The sequence below is a fragment of the Bos taurus genome, chromosome 13 (genome assembly GCF_002263795.3).
Source record: "Bos taurus isolate L1 Dominette 01449 registration number 42190680 breed Hereford chromosome 13, ARS-UCD2.0, whole genome shotgun sequence".
NCBI lineage: Eukaryota > Metazoa > Chordata > Mammalia > Artiodactyla > Bovidae > Bos > Bos taurus.
The window spans coordinates 52,496,508-52,512,731 of record NC_037340.1 but is presented as its reverse complement, the minus strand read 5'-3'; the positions used below and the strand labels follow the sequence as shown (position 1 = coordinate 52,512,731).

The window sequence follows — 16,224 nt, the reverse complement described above, 5'->3', positions numbered from 1 at the left end:
GGCTGGATGATTTGAATGTCACTTTCCTAGGCCTATAAAAACTCCAGTTCAGGGGTCCTAACCAGAGCTCCAGGTATCCATCAGTAGAAATCAGTACCATGAACCTGGATGAGGAAAATAAAAAAATCCCTTCTTTATTCTCAATGACCTTTAACTGAAACTTAGTGTTTCCTATCATTACGAATGTAAAGTGAGGGACTGCCCTGGTGGTCCAGTGGTTAAGACTCTGCCTTGCAATCCAGGGGACATGGATTTGATCACTGGTTGGAAAACTAAGATCTCACATGCGCAGAGGAACTAAGCCCACCACCACAACTACTGAACCTGCACTCTCCAGAGTCCAAGCACCACAACTAGAGAAAGATCCTGCATGCCACAACTGAGACCTGGCTCAGCCAAATAAATAAATGTATTTTTAAATGAATGTAGAGTGATAGTGTAGTGCTATTTGTAGTACCCTTGATATTATCACTAATAGGAATTATAATTCATGCTGCATTTCATTTTTCACAGATATCTTCAAATATTATTTACTCTGATCACTACTTTAATATTATTTGACCTAATGTGAGATTGAGGTTATTGATATTTCTCCTGGCAATCTTGATTCCAGCTTGTGTTTCTTCCAGTCCAGGGTTTCTCATGATGTACTCTGCATATACGTTAAATAAGCAGGGTGACAATATACAGCCTTGACGTACTCCTTTTCCTATTTGGAACCAGTCTGTTGTTCCATGTCCAGTTCTAACTGTTGCTTCCTGACCTGCATATAGGTTTCTCAAGAGGCAGGTCAGGTGGCCTGGTATTCCCATCTCTTTCAGAATTTTCCACAGTTTATTGTGATCCACACAGTCAAAGGCTTTTGCATAGTCAATAAAGCAGAAATAGATGTTTTTCTGAAACTCTCTTGCTTTTTCCATAATCCAGCAGATGTTGGCAATTTGATCTCTGGTTCCTCTGCCTTTTCTAAAACCAGCTTGAACATCTGGAAGTTCACGGTTCATTACTAGCGTGTGAGATGAGTGCAATTGTTTATTTTTGTTTATTTGTTTATGTTTATATGTTTAATGTTTATGTTTGTTTGTTTATTTTTGGTTTTATTTCCATTAATCTAGGAGGTGGGTCAGAGAGAATCTTTCTGTGATTTATGTCAAAGAGTATACTATCTATGTTTTCTTCTAAGACCTTCAGAGTTTCTGGACTTACATTTAAGTCTTTAATCCATTTTATTTTTGTGTCTGGTGTTAGGAAGTGTTCTAATTTAATTCTTTTCCATGCAGCTGTGCAGTTTTCCCAGCACCACTTGTTGAAGAGGCTGTCTTTTCTCCATTGTATATTCTTGCCTCCTTTGTGAAAAATAAGGTGTCCATGTGTGTGGGTTTATCTTTGGGCTATCTTGTTCTATTGATTATTTCTGTTTTTGTGCCAGTACTATATTGTCTTAATGACTGTAGCTTTGTAGAATAATCTGAAGTTAGGGAGGTTGATTCCTCCCTCCATCTTTCTTTCTCAAGATTGCTTTGGTTATTTGGGGTCTTTTGTGTTTCCATACACATTTTGAAATTTTTTGTTCTGGTTCTGTGAAAAGTGCCATTGGTAATTTGATAAAAATTGCATTGAATCTGTAGATTGCATTTGGTAATATAATCATTTTGACAATATTGATTCTTTCAATCCAAGAGCATGGTATACCTCACCATCTATTTCTGTCATCTTTATTTCATCAGTGTCTTACAGTTTTCTGCATATAGGTCTTTTGTCTCTTTAGGTAGGTTTATTCTGAGGTATTTTATTCTTTTGTTGCAATGGTGAATGGGATTGTTTCTTTAATTTCTCTTTCTGATTTTTTATTGTTAGTGTATCCAAATGCAAGTGATTTCTATGTATTGATTTTATATTCTGTTACATTACTAAATTCATTGATTAGCTCCAGTAGTTTTTTGGTAGCATTTTTGGTGGGATTTTTGGTGGTTTTGGCATTTTGGTGAGCATTTTGATGGATTTTCTTTGTATAGTATCATGTCATCTCCAAACAGTGAGAGTTTTACTTCTTCTTTTCCAATCTGGATTTCTTTTATTTCTTTTTCTTCTCTGATTTCTGTGACTAGGACTTCCAAAACTATGTTTAAATAGTAGTCACTTCCAAAACTATATGTTTAAATAGTATGTTTAAGTAGTGGTATCTGGTTCCAAATAGGAAAAGGAGTACGTCAAGACTGTATATTGTCACCCTGCTTATTTAACTTCTATGCAGAGTACATCATGAGAAACGCTGGGCTGGAAGAAACACAAGCTGGAATCAAGATTGTCGGGAGAAATATCAATAACCTCAGATATGCAGATGACACCACCTTTATGGCAGAAAGTGAAGAGGAACTAAAAAGCCTCTTGATGAAAGTGAAAGAGGAGAGTGAAAAAGTTGGCTTAAAGCTCAACATTCAGAAAACTAAGATCATGGCATCTGGTCCCATCACTTCATGGGAAATAGATGGAGAAACAGTGGAAACAGTGTCAGACTTTATTTTTGGGGGGCTCCAAAATCACTGCAGATGGTGACTGCAGCCATGAAATTAAAAGACGCTTACTTCTTGGAAGAAAAGTTATGACCAACCTAGATAGCATATTGAAAAGCAGAGACATTACTTTGCCAACAAAGGTCCGTCTAGTCAAGGCTATGGTTTTTCCAGTGGTCATGTATGGATGTGAGAGTTGGACTATAAAGAAACCTGAGTGCTTAAGAATTGATGCTTTTGAACTGTGGTGTTGGAGAAGACTCTTGAGAGTCCCTTGGACTCCAAGGAGATCCAACCAGTCCATTCTAAAGGAGATCAGTCCTGGGTGTTCATTGGAAGGACTGATGCTAAAGCTAAAACTCCAATACTTTGGTCACCTCATGGTGACTCACTGGAAAAGACCCTGATCCTGGGAGGAATTGGGGGCAGGAGGAGAAGGGGATGACAGAGGATGAGATGGCTGGATGGCATTACCGACTCGATGGACATGAGTTTGAATAGACTCCAGGAGTTGGTGATGGACATGGAGGCCTGGCATGCTGCGATTCATGAGGTCGCAAAGAGTTGGACACAACTGAGTGACTAAACTGAACTGAACTGAACTGAGAGCACTTGTCTTGTTTCTGATCTTAGGAAGATATGCTTTCGGTTTTTCACTGTTGAGAACAATGTTTTCTGTGGGTTTGTCATATGTGGCCTTTATTATGTTGAGGTATGTTCCTTCTATGCCAATTTTCTGGAGAGTTTTTTTTTTATAATAAATGAGCAATTAGTTTTGTCAAAAGCTTTCTCTGCATAGATTTTTTATCACAGTTTCAATTTCAGTGCTTGTGATTGGTCTGTTCATATTTTCTAATTCTTCCTGGTTCAGTCTTAGAAGGTTGTACATTGCTAAGAACTTGTCCATTTCTTCCAGGCTGTTCATTTTATTGGCATATAGTTGCACATAGTAATCTCTTATGATCCTTTTTATTTCTGCATTGTCTGTTGTAACTTCTTTTTCACTTCTGATTTTATTAATTTGAATCTTCTCCCCTTTTTTCTTGATGAGTCTGTCTAATTAATGGCTTGTTAATTTTGTTTATCTTCTCAAAGAACCAGCTTTCAGTTTTATTGATCTTTGTTATGTTTTCCTTCATTTCTCTCCCATTTATTTCTGCTCTGATATTTATATTTCTTTTTTTCTTCTTTTTCTAGTTGCTTTAAATGTAAGGTTAGGTTGGTTATTTGATGTTTTTCTCATTTTTTGTGGTAGACTTGTATTACTATAAACTTCTCTCTTAGCATTGCTTTTACTGCATCCCATAGGTTTTGAGTTGGCATGTTTTCATGGTCATTTGTTTGAAGGTATTTTTTTATTTCCTCCTTGATTTCTTCAGTGATCTCTTGGCTATTAAGAAGTATATTTTTTAACCTCCATGTGTTTGTATTTTTTACAGTTTTTTTTCCCCTGTAATTGATATCTAATCTCATAGCATTGTGGTCAGAAAAAAATGCTTGATACAATTTCAATTTTCTTAAATTTACCAAGGCTTGATTTGTGACCCAAGATGTGCTCTATCCTGGAGAATGTTTCCTATGCACTTGAGAAAGAAGTGTATTCTGCTGTTTTTGGATGGAATGCCCTATAAATATCAATTAGGTCTGTCACGTCCGATGTGTCATTTAAGGCTAGTGTTTCCTTATTAATTTTCTGTCCAGATGATCTGTCCATTGTTGTGAGTGGGATATTAAAGTCCCCTACTATTATTGTGTTACTGTCTATTTCCTCTTTTATAGGTAATAGCTTTGCCTTATTATTGAGGTGCTCACATGTTGGTGCATATTATATATTTATAATTGTTATATCTTTTTGGATTGATCCTTTGATCATTATGTAGTCTCCTTCCTTGTCTTTTGTAACAGTCTTTATTTTGAAGTCTATTTAATCTGATATTAATATTGCTACTTCCACTTTCTTTTGATTTCTACTTGCATGGTATATCTTTTTCCAGCCCCTGACTTTCAGTCTGTATGTGTCCCTAGATCTGAAGTGGGTCTCTTTTAGACAGTATATATATGAGTCTTGTTTTTTTCAATCCGTTCAGCCAGTCTGTGTCTTTTGGTTGGAGCATTTACTCCATTTACATTTAAGGTACCTATTGATATGTATGCTCCTATTACCATTAACTTTATTGATTTGGGTGTGGTTTTTTTGTTTTGTTTTGTTTTTTTAGGTAAGAAATGGTTTTATTCAGACTCAGAGAGAAGCACACTCCGCAGACAGAGTGTGGGCCACTGCAAAGGGCAAGTGCCTTGGATTTGTTTTTGTAGGTCTTTTCTTTCTGTTTCCTGTGTAGAGAAGTTCCTTTAGCATTTGTTGTAAAGCTGGTTTGGTGGTGCTGAATTCACTTAATTTTTGCTTGTCTGTAAAGATTCTGATTTCTCTGTCAAATCTCAATGAGATCTTTGCTGGGTAGAGTATTGTTGGTTGTAGGCGTTTCCTTTCATCACTTTAAGCATATCCTGCCACTCCTTTATGGCCTGCAGAGTTTCTGCTGAAAAATCAAGCTTTTAACCTTATGGGGATTCCCTTGTATGTTATTTGTTGCTTTTCCCTTGCTGCTTTTAATATTTTTTATTTGTGCTTAATTTTTGTTAGTTTGATTAATATGTGTCTTGGCATGTTGCTCTTTTTGGATTTATCCTGTATGGGACTCTCTGGGCTTCCTGGACTTGGGTGGCTATTTCCTTTCCCATGTTAAGGAATTTTTCAACTATAATTCCTCAAATATTTTCTCATACCCTTTCTTTTTCTCTTCTTCTCTGGGACCCCTATAAGTCGAACGTTGGTGCATTTAATATTGTACCAGAGGTCTCTGAGACTGTCCTCATTTCTTTTCATTCTTTTTTCTTTATTCTGTTCTGCTTCAGTTATTTCCACCACTCTATCTTCCAGCTCAGTCAGTTATTCTGCTATTGGTTCCTTCTAGTGTATTTTAAATTTCAGTTACTATGTTGTTCATTGTTGATTGCTTGTTCTTTAGTTCTTCTAGGTCCTTGTAAATTATTTCTTATATCTTCTCAATCCTTGTCTCCATTCTATTTATCTGTGCCTCCATTTTATCTCCAAGGTTCTGGATCATTTTTACTACCATTACTCTGAATTCTTTTTCAGGTAGATGGCCTATTTCCTTTTTCGTTGTTTGGTTTGGTAGTTTTTACCATGCTCCTTCATCAGCTGTATGTTTCTCTGTCTTCTCATTTTGTTTAATTTACTGGGTTTGGGGTCTCCTTTCCGCAGGCTGCAAGGTTCTCAGAAGGTCTCTGGACCTGATGTTGGTGATGTGGGATCAGCTCCGACTGAGATCTGGCCTTACTCCAACTCGTACTTGCTTCCAAAGTCCACAGTTGCCCCCAAAGCTCACAGTCTTAAGCCAATTGCAGGGATTTAATCTGCTGCATCCGCTCCTGCCAGAGTGAATTCCTTTCCTCTTCTTTGGTCACACAGCCCCTGGTGTTCCGCTTTGGTTTTGGCCCCCGCTCTGCGTGTAGGCCACAGACAAGAGGGCCCTAATAAGGCCACGGGCTCACTTGCTCAGTCAGGCTAGGGAGTAAAAGGGGTAGGGCAGACACAATGAGGCAGTGCCTGTGGCAGTAGAGACCTGCTGAAAGCTGCTAGAGTCAGAAGTGGGTCACGTGCTCTCCCAGGCGAACTGACCCTGGGTCCCTTGGAAGAACCAAGCTACACAGTCTTCCAGGAAGTTGTGGACAGTGACCTGCTCCCACTCACAGCTTGGCAGCCACTGTGGCAGCCGTCACAGCCACCTCTGGTGTCGCAGACCATACCCTCATGCCATGCCCCACCTCCTTTGACACTCGTGCCATCGTTGATGGCAGTAGGTCCCCGGGCATGCCCACCTCTGGGGTCACAGACCACAGCCAGCTCACCCCACCTTATGACACTCACAAAGGCACAGTCCTGTAATCTGTGAGCACTTGGAGTTAGATGGTCCCAGTGGTGATGATCTCTTGCCTCTCTGGCAGACCCAGGCTTTTCCCTGGGCTCTTTCTGCATGTTGTACTAGTACCCTTAGAGTAACTTCAAGGCAGGCAACCCCAGTCCTCATCTTGGGGTCCGATTCCTGAAGCCTGAACCTCAGCACCCAACCCCCACTTGCTGCAGTGGGCATGAAAACTGCTTCTCAGCTGGGAGTGCTGGTCAGCAAAAATCTCTGTGCTGAATTCTCTCCTGTTTGCCTTCAGAGGACCTGCTGCACCCGCCTCTGAGGTTCCGAAGCTCCTGTGAGGAGGGTTCAGAGGAACTTTGCCTCCTTCACGACTCTCTCCCTGAGGTGCAGGATTCCTCCCATTTTCCTTGTCTCTATTTTTTTTTTTCTTATTGCTGTTCCCTACCACTTTATTCAAGATTAGCTATAGAGATTAGCTTGCCTTTTTGGAAGTCTGAAGCCTTCTGGCAGCATTCAGTAGGTGTTCTGTAGGAATTGTTCCATGTGCATTTTTCATGTATTTTGGGGGAGGAAGAGGATCTCCACATCTTACTCCTCCACCATCTTCAACACCTCCCTTCCAAAAATATAAACTTTTGCTTGAGTATTTTTAATTGGACTGTAGGTAAATGATCACATTCCTGTTTTAAAAATTGTATAGCTTATAAATAAGGCCAAAGTCTCCTACCACCCCAGCCACAGCCCCAGTCCTTTGCCCTTTCCCCATAAGCAGCTGGTTGTCTCCTTTGAAACCTTTTTCCTATGTGCATATACCCTCCCCCTTATACACACAGAATAAAGTATTGTTTTTAGTGCGTGGGTGTGTGTTTCAGAATAAATTGTTTCATACTCTATATATTTGCTTTTTTTTTTTCAGCACTTACTGTGTTGTAATTTACTTTTTTTCCCTCAACACCATGTCTTAGAGATCTAAGATACCACGTTTTGGAAAATGGGCAGGTTCATTGTTTTATTTTGTTGCATAGTATTCTATAGTGTGAATTTACTAAATTTATTGAGCCTTTCTCAAGTTGATGGAGCCTTAGGTGATTTCTAGTTTGGGCCATCACCAGTGATGATGCTGTGCTTATCCCTGTACAATTTTCTTTGTATACATGAAAAATGTGTATGAATATGATCTGCTGCAATAAGCAAGAAACTCATTAAACAAATAAGGGTTGTTGGGTTTTCCCCCCTCTTTTCTGAAGGTAAAGAGTAACTGGGATTGCTTTAGTTGTGTGGTGATGCACCCTGAGATCCAGGCTCTCTAACTTTTCACTCTGCCAACTTTAGTATGTTGTCTAATATCATCATATGGTGCCTCATACTCACCATATGGTTGCAGCAGCTCTGGACATCACTTCTGGGATCAGAGCTAGAAAGGGGAAGAAAGAAAGATCATAGCCATTTATGTTCCTTCTTATCAGAAGTACAAATACTGTCTAAGAAACAATCTCAATGAATTTCCACTTAGGTATTGCAGGCCAGAACTAGGTCCTTGACCTCTCCTACTGTAATGGAGACTCAGAAAGAGGGAAGAAGCTTGTCCTGATGGGCTTAAACCAATTCTTCAAGTCTTATTGCATATTAGATTCATATGAAAGTGAAAATGTTAGTCACTCAGTCATGTCTGATTCTTTGCAACCCCATGGACTATATTGCACACCAGGCTTCTCTGACCATGGAATTATCTAAGCAAGAATACTGAAGTGGGATGCCATTTCCTTCTCCAGGAGATCTTCCCAACCCAGGGATTGAACCTGGGCAGATTCTTTACCATTTGAGCCACCAGGGAAGTTCATTAGCCTCATAGGTGAGCTATTTAAAAATACCCATGTCTGGACCCCACTGCCAGAGGTTTTGATGTAATTTGGTCTTCGGTGAGTTCCAGACACTGGTGTTCTTTAAAAACTCCCTGTATGACTAAAAAGTCAATCAAAGCTGAGAACCAGTGGCTTATACCAATCATGATCTTCTTCCTGGGGCTGAGATTTATCAGTTAGGATTAGATTCAGGTGCAAGTGACCATGTGCAACATAACCACAACCCACACAAGATAGGGTTTTACTTCTTGCTCAAGTAAAAGTTCAATGATAGTTGATTCAGGGCTAGATTGGCCTCCATCCTGTGATTCAGGGCTAGATTGGCCTCCATCCTGTGATTCAGGGCTAGATTGGCCTCCATCCTGTCAGAGGCTCAGGCTTCATTATCTTGTAGATCCGCCATGCAAGGCCTCCATTCCCAACTTTATTCAAAACAGTTATTTCAGCTCCAGCCACCATTTATGTATTCCAGCCAGCAAGAAGAAGGATAGGGGAGGAGAGCCGAGGCCCCAGTCCTTTAATGACACTTCCTGCCAGTTGCACACACCACTTCTCTCTCCTCCCACATAATACAGAAAGCAATGTGTCAGTCTTAGTCAGTGCTTTCATTTCAGAAGGTCTCCTCTACCTTAAGACAATAAGCATATTTTCCAATGTTTTTTCAAGTGCTGTAATGGTCACTAATTTATCTGAAATGTAGTTTTATATAAAATGTGAAATATAAATATCTAACTTAATTTTTTTCTGAAAGTTTAGCTAATTGCCCCAGCATCATTTATTATCTGTTCCTCCAGATAAGAACTTCTACTTTTATCATTAAATTCCCACATATATATTAGGTCAAACAATGTGAAAGTGCTGATATCTATCACTTCACTGGAGCTTTATTTTCTTAGTTATACCAGTCACTATTAGATGTCATATTTTGTTTCTTTGTTTTTGTCTGTGTCTGCCGCTTGAATGTAAGTTCAATGAGGACTGGAATTTTGTCGTTTTTGTCAACACTGGGTTCATATGTATCTGCTAAATGAGTGAATGAAATTTATCTCTATGTTTGTTAATATATATTGATAAATGTTTTCATGACTGAGCCATCCTTATATGTTAGAAAAACTTGGTTATAATACAGTATTCTTTAAGTATACTGCTCTAGTTGATCTGTTAAGATCTATGTAAGTCCTTTGCATCTGTGATCTTAAAAGAGCTTGGGTTTCTCTTTTATTTCTTTCTGCTGCCACAATCCAATCTGGGTGTTAGGACTGAGAATCAGGGATTTTCAAAGAGACAAGCATGGCCTGGAAGCAGACATGGAGTAGGAACTACCAGGAGAAGCAACCGGCCACGAGCCCTGGGTGTCCATGTGTGTGTGTCTTCCTGGGTAAGCCAAGGATGCAGGGTCCTAATGGCTCTTTGCCATTTCTCAGGCTTGTGTTTGCAGTGAGGGATGAACTAACACCTCCCTCTAGGACAAAAAGCAGTCTTACTTATTTCCTGCTATAAAGCAAGTGGGTTCTCCAAGTTCAGTATTCCTCAGATGCAACATAAACCCATTGTATGCAGAGCATCTACTTGGGCCCTTCATGTTGCCCCTGTGGGACTTGGGGGGCAAGGGAGCCAATGTAAACATTATGCCTATGCTGCTTGCTGTGAGTAATAGATCCTTTGTCTCTGTCCTTAAATCGTAACTTGGCCAGCATCTATGAAACATTAAGAGGCTAATTATTGACTATCAGCAGGGAAAATTCAAATGCCAGACCCTGACAGTTTTGGCAATGAGGATAGGGTGCTGACAGGGGTATGGATTGTGGAAAAGGAAGGACAAGGGCACTGTCGATCATATCAGGGTATATGCCAAGACTCGCTGGCACATGTTAGTGAATCTGCTCACTCAAATGGTGAGCAGGATGAGGGTGGCTAGAGTGAGGGTCTCACATTGTCCTACCTGTTAATGAGGCTAAGCAGTGAGAGGCAGGATTGAAAAAAGCCACCTGAATGGTGCTTTGGTTCCTGCTCACTCAACCCCATGCAGGAGGAGGGGGGATATTATGACAATGGGGCAGGAAGCTGCACAGCCTCACCCAGAGGTCAATGTGGATGAGGCTGCTGAATAAAGGGTCCCAGTATCTGAAATAAATGGTATCAGCTGGGATGTTTGGAACAGAGCTTTAAATGAGCCCCAAAACATGACAAGTTTATTTGATTGAGCCCCACAGATGGCATTCAAATCCAAAGTGAACAAAAATCTTTGCTTCTGGCATAGATCTGCCCTTTGATGCTGTGTTCCCCATCCCTCACTCCCATCCACACACCACACTCAGCTGCTTTGATTAAAAAGCGAACTATGCTGAGAACTTCATGGAACTGAGGACCTCAAATGCTTACAGCTCTGTAGGACTCAATGTCCGTGTCACCATCTTACCCTGTCCTGTGGATGAATGCAGGCAGAGGTGGCTGAAGTCACCAAGGGATGCAATGTGAAGTGGGGGCAAAATGGTCCTGGGCTTGGGTTCTCTCTGGACTGATGCTGGAGATTCACGAGGAAGAAGGCAGTGGCACACCAACCCTGAAATCAGAGGCAAGAGCAAATGAAAGTCTTCCAGCTTCCCAGCTTCCTGCCATGAGCTAGCACCCCCTACCACCCAGCACTCCTATTATTTTTATTTGTGGCTGTTGCTGTGCCCAGGTTGTGGTGAGTAGGGGCTACTCTCTAGTTGCGGTGTTCAAGCTTCTCATTGTGGGTTGTGGTGGCTTCTCTTGTTGGGGAGCACAGGCTCCAGAGTGTAAGCTCAGTAGTTGTGGCACACAGGCTTAGTTGCTCCCAGGCATGTGGGATCTTCCCAGACAAGGAATCAAACCCTGCATTGGCAGGCAGATTCTTAGCCACTGAACCACCAAGGAAGTCCTTATTGCATTTCTATACCCTAACAATGAACACTCAGAAATAGAGAAATGAAAAAATAAGCCTATTTACAATTGCATCGAAAATAATAAAATACCTAGGCATATATCTAACTAAGGAGGTAAAAGACTTGTTCTCACAAAACTATAAATCACTGATGAAAGAAGTTGAAGATAAGACAAACAGATGGAAAGATATACCATGTTTATGTATTGGAAGAATTAATATTGTTAAAATGACCATACTACCCAACACAGTCTACAGATGCAGTAGACTACCTGACAAAATACCAATGACGTTTTTCACAAAATTAGAAAAAATAATTCTAAAGTCTGCATGGAAACACAAAAGATCCCAGATAGCCAAAATCTTGAGAAATAAAAGCTAGTGTCATCAAAATAGCTTGATACCAGCACAAAAACAGACATTCTGATCAATGCAACAGAGTAGAGAGCCCAGAAATGAACCCACACTTATATGGGCAGTTAATCTACCACAAAAGAGATAAGAATACAGTGGAGGAAGGCTCTTCAATAAATGGTATGAGAAAAATGGACAGCTACACGCAAAAGAGTTAAACAGGACTACTCTCTCACACCATGCACAAAGATAAATTCAAAATTGATTAAAGACTTAAATATAAGACCTGAAACCATAAAACTTCTAGAAGGAAGCATAGACAGTACACTGTTTGACATAGGCCATACTAATATTTGGGGGGATATTTTTCCTCAGGTGAGGGAAACAGAAGCAAAAACAAACATTTAGGACTACATCAAACTAAGAAACTTTTGCACAGAGAAGGAAAATGTCAACAAAACAAAAAGGTCAGCTACTGGATAGGAGAGAATATTTGCTCAACATCACTTAATCATCAGGGAGATGCAATTCAAGACCACAATGAGGTATCACCTCACACCCATCAGAATGGCTACTAAAGAAAAGACAACAAATAACCTTGTTGGCTAGGTTGTGGAGAAAAAGGAGCCCTTGTACACTGTTGTTGGGAATGTAAATTGGTGTAACCACTATGGAAACAGTACGGAGATTCCTTTAAAAAATTAAAAATAGAACTACCATATAAACTATGAGAGTTGGACCCTAAAGAAGGCTGAGCACTGAAGAACTGATACTTTTGAACTGTGATATTGGAGAAGACTCTTGAGATTTCCTTGGACTGCCAGGAGATCAAACCAGTCAACCCTAAAGGGAATCAACCCTAAATACTCATCGAAAAGACTGATGCTAAAGCTGAAGCTCCAATACTTTGGCCACCTGATGCAAAGAGTCAGCTCATTAGAAAAGACCCTGATGTTGGGAAAGATTGAAGGTAGGAGGAGAAGGGGACAGCAGAGGATGAGATGGTTGGATGGCGTCACTGACTCAATGAACATGAGTTTGAGCAAACTCTGAGAGATGGTGAAGGACAGGGAAGCCTGGCATGCTGCAGTCCATGGGATCACAAAGAATCAGACATGACTGAGTGACTGAATGACTGAACAACAAAAACCATATAAACTAGTAATTCCATCCTGGGTATTTATCTGAAAGTAACAAAAACACTAGTTCAAAAAGACATATATCCCCTTATGTACATTATAGCATTATTTACAATAGCCAAGATATGGAAGCAATCTAAGATTCCACTAATAGATGAATGCATAAATAAGATGTGGTATATGTAAGAAATGGAATATTATTCAGCCATGAAAAGAATGAAATCTTGCAATTTGCAACAACATAGAGGGTATTATGCTAAAGTGAAATGTCAGACAGAGAAAGACAAATGAATTCCCTTAAATATGGAATCTAAAAATCAAAACAAATGAACAAACATAACAAAACAGAAACAGAGTTACAGATACACAGAACAAACAGGTGGTTGCCAGAGGGGAGAGTAGAGGAGGCAGAAAAGAAATAAGTGAGGGAGATTAAGAGGTAAAAATGTCCAGTTGCAAAATAAATGAGTCAAGGGTATGAAATGTACAGTATGGAAGATACAGTCAATAACTCTGGCCTCCCAGAAATAGGCCTGGCAGAAGTGCAACCTTAAATCAAGGAGGCAGAGCTGAGACTGGGTCTAAATTTTTGAAATTAAAGTAGGTCTACATGTTATGTCTTTTCTTGTAAGTAAATGGAATTAGGCGCTAGGTTTCTGAAAAGTTCATTGTTGGGTGCCTAAGAGATTTGGAACCGTTTGCAGACCAATATGGTAAGTTCAGAGTTGATAGCATCCTTCTCTAAACAGGAGATCATGAGTAAGTTTTCGCCGGAGGGAGGTTGTTATGAACTTCTCATTATTATAGGTAAAGGATTTGAGGACCTGATAATAGTGAATCTAACAAAGTACACACCAATGGGAGAGTATGTGACCATACAAAGGATTAATCTAGAAGTTCATTCCAATGAGATGGTGACATTCTTGCAGCGGGAGCTCCATGTCTCTAAGTTTCTCAGCCATCCCAATACCTTGCCATATCAAGCCACTTTTATTGCAGATAATGAGGTGTGGGTTGTCACAGCATTCACAGCATATGGCTCTGCAAAGGCCATCTATACACACTTCGGTATGAATGAACTGGAAATTGCTTACAGTCTGCAGGGGGCGCTCAGGGTCCACGACACCCACCACTTGGGATGCGTGCACAGGAGTCAAAACCAGCCACTTACATCCTGATCCTAACAGCAGCTCAGCACGATCAGTCACTGGCAGTAGCAGCCCAGTACTTCCTCAAGTGCTGAATCAAGGTTCTGCCTTGGCTCAGCTCATAAGTCCTCTGGCAGAATCTTCAGGTTTATGTTGCCAAATTTGACATTGCAGTGTGAGAATCACAGCCTGTGAAGTGGCTGATGGCCACGTCCCCTTTAAAGATATGCCCGCCACCTAGATGCTGCTGGAGAAGCTGAACAGCACAATGTCCTGCCTGCTGGACACCAGCACCAACCTCCCTGAGGAGCTGACCATGAGCACCTCATATTCAGCCATTATGGCCTGAGTGACAACCTGGCCACCAGCACTCCCGGGACCTCCAATGGCGACTCTCCATCCCACCCTTATCACCACAACTGCTCACCCCATTTCCTCCACTTTGTGGAGCAGTGCATTCAGTGCAACCCAGATATAAGACCAAGTGCCAGCTCCCTCATGAACAATTCTTCCTTTAAGCAGATCAAGTGACATGCCTCAGAATGTCTAACTTTGCCTAACTTTCTTCATCCTGTCACCCCCAAAACCAGTTCTGAAGGCCACTAGTCTCCAGATCACAGTGGAATCTTTGGCCTGGTACCAAACCTGGAAGAGCTGGAGGGGAAGACTGGGAGTGCTAAGCCTATGAAGAAGGTACACATTTTCCATCTGGGGCCATGTGAGCTTCTGGGACCCTTCCGGAGGGTTGGCCACATTCCCACCCTCCTGGGGGGCAGATTGGGCAGAAAGGACATTTCTGCCAGGAGGGCCTGCTGCTTGCTGACTAGGAAAGAAATTCCTAGACAGAAACTTTATTGCTCCAGGGCTTTTGAGACACAAGGGAATCCCAACAACCAGGGATCAAGAGGGGCCAAAGAGCTGATATTCCTGGTCCTGCGAGCTCAAGTGACCTGACCTCTTCAGAAGGAAAAGATGCTGTTCTGGCCAAGGGGGACTGAAGTCCAAGCCCAGGTTTTGACTCATCCACCCAGGGAACTGTGTGACTTCTTCCCACTCTGGCTTTCCTATCAGCCTCGTTCCATTCTTCTCCCCTGTTCTCAGATCCTATAGGTCCGTGGAGGGGCAAGTAATAAGATGCCCTCCCCTCAGAAAGGAAAGAAAAGTGAAGTTGCTCAGTCGTGTCCAACTCTTTGTGACCCCATGGACTGTGACCTGCCAGGTTCCTCCATCTGTGGGATTTTCCAAGCAAGAATACTAGAGTGGGTTGCCATTTCCTTCTCCAGGGGATCTTCCCAACCCAGGGATCGAACCTGGGTCTCGCACATTGCAGGCAGACTCTTTATCACCTGAGCCACCAGGGAAGCCTCCCTCCCTTCAGACAGCTCCTAGTGACTGAAGGGAAGGGTATTTTTTTCTTTTTAAAGCACTAGGTTAAGGCTAGGGCAGTCCATCCTCATCCTCCTTTTCGCTGGGGCCCTGATACCTAAAACCTTCCTTTGGTTCATCTGTGTAGCTCAGTCCTTTCCCAACAAGAGTCCGTGTTACCGCCTCCTGCCAGCTGCCACGGTGCTTCTTCCAACGGCCATGATGCCTTGCCTAGCTTGAGGGCCTAAGTCTTTATGCCATGTTACATGCATTGCCGGAACAGATGAAAGCTTCCAAAGATTCCAAAAAGAAAACCTCTGTGATATCCTTACAAGGTGACATACTGTAACTAGACTTTTATTTGTGGTCATTTTAAATTTTAAAAATATCAAGTCACTTTGTTGTATAACAGGAACTAACATAGTGTTATAGGTCAATTATACTTCAAAAACAAACAAATTCATAGAAAAAGAGATCAAATTTGTGGTCACGAGGGGGTGGATAGAAGGCAAATTGCATGACAGTGATCAAAAGGTACAAACTTCCAGCAGTAAGGTAAATAAGTACTCAGGATGTATACACGTTAAATATAATTAACATTATAATACGTTATATATGAAACAATAAATTCTGAGAATTCTCATCACAAGGAAAAAATTTTCTACTTCTTTAATTTTGCATCTCTATGAGATGATGTGATAATCTTATTGTGATAATCATTTCACTATGTATGCTTTACACCTTAAACTTATACAGCACCAAACATCAATTATTAATATATCTCAATGAAGGTACTAAAAAGAAAAATCATCCAATTTCAACTGATGGGCTATGAGCGAAGTTTAGTGGGGACAGGAAATTAAATTGACCCTACAATTTAATTGTAATTTAAATGACCCTGGGTCACGCATGCTGTGCTCAGCCACTTCAGTCGTGTCTGACTCTTTACGACCCTATGGACTGCCTGCTGAGGTCCTCCATCCATGGA

General features: G+C 41.0%; 1 pseudogene; it reads left to right on the top strand.

Annotated features, from left to right (window-relative positions):
- The first annotated feature begins 13,338 nt into the window (after positions 1 to 13,338).
- LOC101904587 (STE20-related kinase adapter protein alpha-like) lies at positions 13,339 to 14,422 on the top strand (annotated as a pseudogene).
- Positions 14,423 to 16,224: the final 1,802 nt, after the last annotated feature.